The 7,450-nt window shown below is 42.3% G+C and overlaps 1 pseudogene; it reads right to left on the bottom strand.

Moving 5' to 3' along the window:
• Positions 1-3,402: 3,402 nt before the first annotated feature.
• Positions 3,403-6,099, bottom strand: LOC115866297 (PR domain zinc finger protein 4 pseudogene; annotated as a pseudogene).
• Between the last annotated feature and the right edge of the window lie 1,351 nt (positions 6,100-7,450).

Here is a 7,450-nt window from a genome sequence, read left to right as displayed (position 1 = left end):
AGGATATTAACATTGATATAGTCAAGATACAGAACATTTCCATTACCACAAGGATCACTCATGTTTCCCTTTTATAGCCATGTCCCTACTGCCTACTTGATTGCTTGAAAACACTAATATGTTCTCTATTTTTATAATTTTGTCATTTCAGGAATGTTATATAAATGAAATAATGTTACATGACCCTTGGGGGTTGACTTATTCATGTGCATAGTTCTCTGAAGATTCATATAAGTTGTTGCATGTACCAATAGTTTTATTGCTGAATAGTATTCCATGGTATGGATTGTTTGACCATTCACCTATTAAAGGACATCTGGATTGTTTCTGGTTCTGGCTGTTAGAAATAAAACTGATATAAACATTTGTGTACAGGTTTTGTGGGAAGATAAGTTTTTATTTCTCTGGGATAACACAAAGGAGTATAATTGTTGGGCCCCAAGGTAGTTGCTTATTTAAATTGTTAAGAAACTGTCAATCTGTTTTCCAGAGTGACTGTACCATTTTCCATTCCCTCTAGCAATGTATGAGATATCCAATTTCTCTGCATTCTTGATAGCATTTAGTATTGTCATTATTATTTTAACCATTCTGATGGGATATAGTGATATCTCATTGTGGTTTTCACTTGCATTTCCCTAATGACTAATGATGTTGAATATCTTTTCATGAGTTTATTTGACATCTGTACATCTTCTTCATTGAAAAATCTCCTCAAATCTTTTGCCCAATTTGTAATTGAATTGCTTGATTTTTTTCCTGTTGAATTTTGTGAGTTCTTTATATATTCTAGATACTAGTCCTTTGTTGGATATGTGGTTTGCTGATATTTTCTCCCAGTCTGTACCTTGTCTTTCATCCTTTTAACTGGGTCATTCTCAGAGCAAAAGTTTTTGTTTTATTTTATTTTTACAAAGGTCAATTTATCATTTTTTCTTTTATAGATTGTGTTTTTGGTGTTGAGTTTAAGAACTTTTCACCTAGCCATACATACCTAAAGATTTTCTCTTACTTTTTTTCTAGAAGTTTTCTAGATTTACTTTTACACTTAAGTCTGTGATCCACTTAGAGATTTTGTTTGTTTGTTTGTTTTAATAAGTTATGAAGTTTAGGTCAAGGTTTTTTGCTTGTTTGTTTTGTTTTGCTTATGGATGTCCAGTTGCTATAGCATCATTTGCTGTAAAAGCTATCTTTCTTCCATTAAATTACTTTTGTCCCTATGTCAAAAATCAGTAGAACATATTTGTGTAGATCTATTTTTGGGCTCTCTACTCTATCCCATTTATCTATGTGTCTATCCCTCCACCAATATGTCTTGATTAGCATAGCTTCATGGTAAGTTATAAAGTCTAGTAGAATGATTTCTACCACTTTATTCTTTTTCAAAATTATTTTAGCTATTCTTGTTCCTTTGCATTTCCATATACATTTTATAATAATCTTGTCTATATCTATAAAATTTCTTGCTGGGATTTTTATAGTAATTGCACTGGACCTGTATATCAAGTTGGAGAGAATTGATATGTTTATTATGTTAAAGGTTTTATTCCATGAAAACAGTTTCTCTCTCCATTTATTTAGATCTTTAAAAAAATTTTCTCATCACTCATTTTAGCATATGATTTTTATATATGTCTTGTTAGATTTACACCTGCATATCTTTCTTAAAAATCAGAATGCAATAAAAATCTTTATTTCTTTATTGAGCAGACATCAAATAATTCTTGCCTCTTTGCTTCTATATATTCAGTGTTTACTACTTGGACTTTTTGTTGTTTTTTTTTTTTTTTAAATCATGTGTTTACCATTTAGAAACAATATCTTCTGAATGGAACATGTCAAAAATTGCTGATATAACTGACAGAATCAGAGAAACCAAAGGCTGCAAATTAAGTGAGTTTGGCAAAGTTTGTCCCTTTCCATTCTTTTTCTTTTTTTTTATTTTATTTTTTTTATTTTTTTAAAAAGTTTTTATTTTAATCCTTCCTAGAGGAATACAGATTTGAATGAAATACATTCATTCCATAAATACATTAGCAGCAAAACCTTCCCACCAAGGTTCTCTCTACTCCAGCCCAGAGGTCGCGCCTTAGAGCAGGAGAGCATGTTCCATCAACCGTCAACTTCAAGATGTGTTTGCTTCTTGCTGAAAGCAGGAGATGCATGAGAGACAAGGTGAAAAGATCAGATGGGTAGATAATTAAGCTGGGACCCTGAAAACACACCCACGTGGTGACCATTTAACCTTCTGCACTTCCCAAATCCTTTGGCATCCACCATGCTTAACTGATGAGGTCCTTCATTGTAGACAACTGGGAAGGCCTAATCTTGCAAATGCACCAATATCTCATCTGTCATTCTGAGTTGGCAACATTTTAATGGTGTCTTGATCCTTTTCATAGGGTAAGCCAGATAGGAAGGATCATTCCCTCCTTCCTTCCCTGGGCCAAGGTACCACTTTGCCAGCTGAGTCCACATGTCCTTGTTATCAGGAGACGATGCAGCAGGCATTACTTGGCTTGCTACACCCCCAGATCCCCTTTGTCTGGGTGCTGGAGGCTTCACTGGAGACAGAGACATGTCTAAACCTACAAAGACCTCTAAGGAACAACCACCAGATCTCTTACCCCAGCTTCAATCAAAGCTAGCTTCTTGGACAGTGGCCCAGGCATCTCTCCTTTTCTTCTCTCCATCAGTGCCTACTGCCTGGCTGCTCCCTTTTTTATCTGTCCTCTAAGTACCTGCTGAAATTTTGGGAAGCAAGACCTACCCTAAACTCCCAAGCAGCCAGGAGAGATTAAGGTAGGTGGTGCTTTAAACTTGTTAGCTGCAGTCAAGAGTAACAAGCTTACGTTGTTATATTCCAATCCATTCTGGGAAGTCACAAGTCTGCATAAAACAAAACACCAGAACCATAATCAGGACGACTGTAAGGCAGGGACCAAGTTTAGAGTGCTACCAAATCAGTGGCTTGGGAGAAAAATGGAATAATGAAAGAATTTAAAATAAATCTGATTTGTTTGGGCAGAGAGCAGCTCTGACTCAGGCATAAATGTATCACCCAATTATGTAAATAAAAAATAGATCTCAGGGCTTCCCTGGTGGCGCAATGGTTGAGAGTCCGCCTGCCGATGCAGGGGACACGGGTTTGTGCCCTGGTCCGGGAAGATCCCACATGCCGCGGAGCAGCTAGGCCCATGAGCCATGGCCCCTGAGCCCGCGCATCCGGAACCTGTGCTCCGCAATGGGAGAGGCCACAACAGTGAGAGGCCCGTATACAGCAAAAAAAAAAAAAAAAAAAGATCTCAAAAGTTGACACTTTCCTCCCCATACGCTACTTAAAAATAGGATACATGCTCTTTTCTCAATCTTTCTTAAAGTGTTTTCATTAGGATACTCTTCTATAAGTGCTTTATCCGTTCCCATTTAGTCTGTTTTGACTGTTGGCTGGAAGGAAATCAGAAATTATTTTATATAAAAAGCACGGTAGTGGATAACTGGTCATGTGTTTTTCCCTTTTGTATTTTCCATCCGAAACAGCTGGCTCCTTTTCCTTTCATTTATGTGTAGACAGAGCCTCGTCCGCGGGATACACAGCACTGCTAACCCGGCAGCCTTCTGCCCCCACAGGGTCCGCGAGCTCCTCCTCCTCCGAGTCGTCTTCCTCCTCCTCCTCCTGCGCTGATGAACTGGACGTGGGCCCTTTGCAGGTTTTCAGGTGTCGGGTGAGATGATATTTGGTTAGATAAGCCTTTGTACACTTTTCACAGACATAATCCCGTTTTCCTTCATGTGAATTGAGATGTTTCTTTAAGTGATTTGTTCTCAAGAACAGCTTATCACACTTGGGGCACTTGATCTGGCGTTCTTGTGTGTGGATGAGCACGTGCTGCTTGAGGTCCTGCCTCCGCATGAACAGCTCGTCACAGTAATCACACTTGAGGTTCTTCTCGCCCGTGTGGATAACCATGTGGGACTCCAGGTGAGCCTTCTGGGTGAAAGACTTGTCACACAAAGTGCACCTGTAGTTCTTCTGACCTGTATGTATCTTGAGGTGGGTCCGCAGGTTGCTGGGATCACTAAAAGCCTTGCTACAGAAATCACACTTGTGGGGCTTCATACCCATGTGACCCATAAAGTGAACATGAAGTTTGGAAGGAGAGATAAAAGCTTGGGGGCACATGGAGCACTTCCACTTCTTTTCTTTGCTGTGGCTTGGCCCATGGCTGCTGCTGTGGCCCTGGCTAGGAAGATGGTTATGGATGTGGCTGGTCAGGTGGGCTTTGAACTCTGTATAGGAACTGCACTCCTTGCCACAGTTACAGAGGTGCACATCTGGGTGTTCAGGAACACCAATCTGCTGAGCATAATCCCGGCTGTAATAAAAAAGCAGTTCATTTTCAGGAGGGATATCTTGTGAGGTGCAGAAATAGATTTTTCCATCATGGGGATAAGCCACCAAATTCTGCTCTTCCCGATTCCTGGCTTTGCGCACAAACATCATCCAATTACATTCATTTTCATCAGTTGTAATGATGCAGAATTCTAGGACACCACTGTGGTATATCTTCCAGATATGATTAACTGCCTTGTCTGTCCATTCTGCTACTTCCATGGAGTGACTTTGCTGGCCAATAAGAGGCCCAAAGCAAGTCCGCACAGGAATGGTTTCTCCAGTCCATACACCAACATCTGCTCCCACAATTGACTGGCGGAGAACAAGCTGCTTTGGGAGAGAAAGCCTCGCTCTGCTCTCTATTGGAGTGTCAGGAACAAAAGTCACCGGTCCGTGATCTGGGCAGTCTGAGGGATAGGCTCGGTCACAGAGAGTGCACCAAATTGTAAACAAGGTTGCCATATTTTCCTTGTTTGAATTGGAGTCTTCCATTTGCAGTGAAGGTGGTACAAAAGAAAGACTGTCTGAAGACACATCTACATGACCTGTCCCCATAGCAACCTCCTGGGTGATGGAGGAGACAGCCACAGGTTCTAGGCTTAGGCCAACTTCATGGAGGGAAACAGATTCTAGGGAGGCGAGGTTGTGTGAGGTAGAGAGTGCCATGCTTACAGAGTTGGTGCTCATGGCCACGGTGTGGATGGAGTCACTGAGGGCACTGTCAGACATTCCGTTGACCCGACTTGCAATGTGGTCTGTCTCCATGACCACAGGGAGCTCCAGGCCATTCCCATGAATGGGTATCACACCACCATGTCCTACAGTTTCTGCTGCAAGGTTGTTGCTCACAGAATCCACAGACAGAGGTTCATGACTTCTGGAGCCATTTGGGATTTGGGTATGCTCGCCTGCAACACCATCCATGGTAAGCTCTTCTGCCATTCCATCTGTAGATATTGGGCTGGTGACCCTAGAGACGTTCTCCATAGTGATTGTTGTGTCCAAGGCCACCTCATGGCCATCAGTGGGATGAAGACTTTGGGCACCATGTGTGTTCACAGAGTGAGAGTCTATTGAAACAATGCCTGGTTCTAATCCAACATTTCCATTGGGCTGATAGGGATCTAGCGCCGAAGGGTTATTGGTGATAGATAATGCTGTATTACCATCAACATTTATAGAGTTAGGGTGGATATACTGAGGAGGTGGTCTGTCAGCTAAATAAGATAAAATGCCTGGGGCTGGGATGGCATTGTGAGTGGGTGAGGCAGCCAACCCCAGGTGACTCCCTGAGACTGGCAAGGCATTGCTCACAGAGGATGAAGTCAGCTGCTCCATCCCCACTGGGCTCAGGTTCATTTCATTCATCCTGTGATGCATCTGCTGGGGGCCAAGTGTCAGAGGAACGCGCACACGGGTGGTGGAGAACCGGCATCAGGGTTTGCGTTCCAGGGTCACGTGCTACCGCATCTTGCTTACAACCGCTGCACAAACGCGGCCATTCTTCCCCGGGGCCGCCCGGGGCAACCCAACTTCTCCCGAGGGCCGGCGGCCGCGCACCCCGCCGCGAGATAAGGCATGCCGGGGGACACCCGGGGCCTTTCCTCCAGAAGCTTCGGGAGGGGGGCTACCTAACCTGCCGGCCGCGCGGGGGTCGCGCACGCCTGCCCCACCGCTTTGTTCCTCATCCGGGCAAAGCTCGCCTCGGGGCCCTCCCCGCCAGCACGACCCCCCGCCCCGGGGCCCGCTCGCCTAACGTTTCCTCCATTCTTTTTCATCAGAGGTTGCCTTCTAGTAGCACTAGCAGAGTCCAAAGTCTTGTGTCTTGTGATATATAGTTTTCTTTGTCCTACTTGTATGCTAAGCCAGACCTTCGTATTTTTCAAGGCTCCTGATTATGTCACCTTGTGCTAGGATAGCATTCTAATGGAAAGTGGTGGTTTAGATGCAGAGCTTTTGACATTAAAATTATACTTGGCAGTGAAAAACGAGAATCTATACATCAGAGCTCCTACTGGAATTAATTTGCATCTCACAGTGTAAGCTATTGATATGCAATAGCCTTGTGACAACACAAATATTTCATTGAGACAGAACAATGTGTACATAATGTGGTTTGTTTCTAAATGAAATCTGTGTATTACAAATTACTTCTTTTCTCTGATTAAATTAAGAATTTTACTATAGGTTCTAAGGTGCAATGTTTCCCTGCACATCTCCTGAGGTTTCTTGTGAAGGAAGAATACAATTCAAAAGCCTGGGTATGAATCCTGGTTTGTTGTGCATAGTGTAAAACAAGTAAACCAGTGAAACTCATGGCAAGAAACTTTAGTTTTGCAGTCTGAGAGATCAAATGTACATTGAATAAATTGAACCATTGAAAAGTACCAGTGAAACTCTGAAGTATAAAGAAAGAAAAGAGGATTGTGCTCCGAATTCTTTGATTCAAGTTCCTTCAGCTGCGGTGACCAGTTTGTCCTGGTTTGTCCAGGACTTTTCTAGTTTTAACACTGAAAGTCTCATGACTCAGGAAACCCCTTGGTCCCAGTGTTAAAACTGAAGCTCCATATATCAGAAGACTTGTCTGCCCAGGAAAAGGAGAATGGTTGGTCATCCTACTTCCAGCTCTCCCTCTTATTAACTATGGGATTTCAAGTGAAACTTTTCACTTGATTCTGAGTCTACTTCCTCATCTTTAGAAAATAGAAAATGACTGTTCTACCCTCCACAGGGTCATTGAAAGGAATATGCATAATAATGTAAATGGAATACTTTGTAAATAGTGGCACACTATACAAATGTATGGATTTGGTACCATCATAACTCATGGCTGCCACATGCTGACAATATATTTATCCTACGCTTTACTCAGTAGGACTCTCTGGCAAAGAAACAGTCCAAAAATGATGAAAAGCTTTGCCCAGTTGCTCATCTCTTTTCAACCAGAACAATATTTTCTGCATACTCTAGAGAGCCCATTAGCTAAACACAAAGTATCATCTACCCCCAAATTACTGCTAAATGCTATTTACCCTCCAATCTCCTAATTCTATT

Source organism: Globicephala melas, chromosome 20 (assembly GCF_963455315.2).
Source record: "Globicephala melas chromosome 20, mGloMel1.2, whole genome shotgun sequence".
In the NCBI taxonomy this organism is placed as follows: Eukaryota; Metazoa; Chordata; class Mammalia; order Artiodactyla; family Delphinidae; genus Globicephala; species Globicephala melas.
The sequence above is the reverse complement of the archived record's forward strand: the minus strand, read 5'-3'. Positions and strand labels throughout refer to the sequence as shown.